The sequence below is a fragment of the Crocodylus porosus genome, unplaced genomic scaffold, assembly GCF_001723895.1.
Source record: "Crocodylus porosus isolate Cpor-Errol unplaced genomic scaffold, CroPor_comp1, whole genome shotgun sequence".
Classification (NCBI taxonomy): Eukaryota; Metazoa; Chordata; order Crocodylia; family Crocodylidae; genus Crocodylus; species Crocodylus porosus.
In genome coordinates this window covers 89,429,722-89,431,462 of record NW_017728906.1, presented here as the reverse complement: position 1 = coordinate 89,431,462, position 1,741 = coordinate 89,429,722, and the positions used below count along the sequence as shown (strand labels likewise).

The 1,741-nt window shown below is 33.4% G+C and overlaps 1 protein-coding gene across 2 annotated transcripts in view; it reads right to left on the bottom strand.

Moving 5' to 3' along the window:
* The window catches only part of NCK2 (NCK adaptor protein 2), a 126,858-nt gene extending 125,581 nt beyond the window's left edge, over window positions 1-1,277 (bottom strand). For both annotated transcript variants that reach the window (XM_019529582.1, XM_019529584.1), the window contains exon 1: window positions 1,153-1,277. The gene's annotated coding sequence lies outside the window, so the exon portion shown is untranslated. The remainder of the gene's footprint in view (window positions 1-1,152) is intronic.
* Between the last annotated feature and the right edge of the window lie 464 nt (window positions 1,278-1,741).

Genomic DNA, 1,741 nt, shown 5'->3' with positions numbered 1-1,741 from the left:
TTTTTTTTTTTTTTTTAAAACAAATGCTTATACTTGCCCCAACAGACAAAAGTGTTCCTTTAGACTATGATTATACGATTTATCATTATGATTCCATATGAATTCCTTAAGAGCCTAAGAGAGAGAGAAAGATTGGTCATCTTCTGATGCTTGTGCTAAACACAAGCTTTACTACAGCTCACTTTTAAAAAATACAACTCACAGCCCTTCTACAGACATCTCATTACACCATTCTTAAATTAGGTCACTCAGAGCCCTCAATACTGGAAATTTAAGCCTTTTAATGTAATGCAGCAAGTCATTCAGTGTCAAATGGAGGACACATCCTTTATTATAACATTAATTATTAGGTATATTGATGTTAGTTTCCTTCTGTACTGACATTAAGTGAAATTCAAAATGTAACATGAAACATCCCCAATACAAATATTTCTATGTTCATCAGTGTTAACAAATTCAGAGTGTCTACAAAACCTGACAGCATAAACACTGAGCACAATATACAGGCAGCATTCAGTAAGTTTGCACTTTTAGTGTACATCCCTTTCAGTATAAAGATCTCACAATAAACTGTTACATCTAAAAACACAACGTAGATACTCTGGTATTCAACACTGATGCTTAAAAAAAAAAATCTCACTATTTTCCATTTACAGCTGTTATGCTATATCCCATTTCTCCATTAACTGAGACAAAAAACATTTATACCATCAACCTGTATAAAAATGCCATGCAACTGCACATACCCTTGCCAATATTTATAGAGAAACTATATCTTTAAAGAAATGTGTCTGACAAAGTTACCATGATTTGAGGGAATCTGTGCAAAGCAGAATGACTAAAGGCAGCCTAAAACTTCAAACTGTAAAACAAATGAAAAAAGGAAAACTGCAACTAGCATCCAACAATCTGTAGCTCTAAATTAGACAGCATAGGAAGACAACACTTAACTAATAAAGAATGTGAAACGCTAAAATAAAATGTACTTACTACTGTATGGCAGTTCACTGCCTTACAATGCTACGTTGTGAAGTACTACAGACCAAAGTTACGCATCTGTACCATGTGCACTTTCTAAAGTCAGTACATACAGATCTTTACACAAGTTTATAAAAAACTTAGTAGCTTGGGATAAACCAAAACACTGCCTACCTTCCAAACTCACTGATAAATGCATGCATGTGCGCGCACAAATCACTGGTGGATTTTTTTCATCTGAGTCTAACTTCTTACTTTTTCCTTCTCAATTGCGCTAGTCCTGATGTATAAACATAAAAAAAAAAAAAGTAGTAAGGAAATGGTCACATCAAACATTAAATGTTAAATTATTTGCTTTTTCATACAGTTTTGTTAGAAGACAGATTTAGAGGTACTGAATGCATTCGCAATACTATATGAATCTAAGCACTATTTGGAAATAAAAAAAAGAGTCTTAAAAGTAAAATGTAAGTAACTGGAAACACAACTCTTCCTCCAAAATCTTCGCTCTACTGTACTCTATTTTACAAATGAATTTTGGAAAAATGCTGAATTAAATTTTTATGAAAGGTCTTCTTTTCCCATCTTTGAGCCAAGAGAATTCTACAGTAAATTTTACCAAATTGTGTGGCAATGGTAACTTTTAAGTGTCTGCGTTTCCACTCCAGATTCCAGAATGCTTGGCACATCATCATTCAGTAGTTGTGAAATGTAATAACCCTTATAGTGTGTTTGGAGGTACAGCATACACCCAGGAAAATGA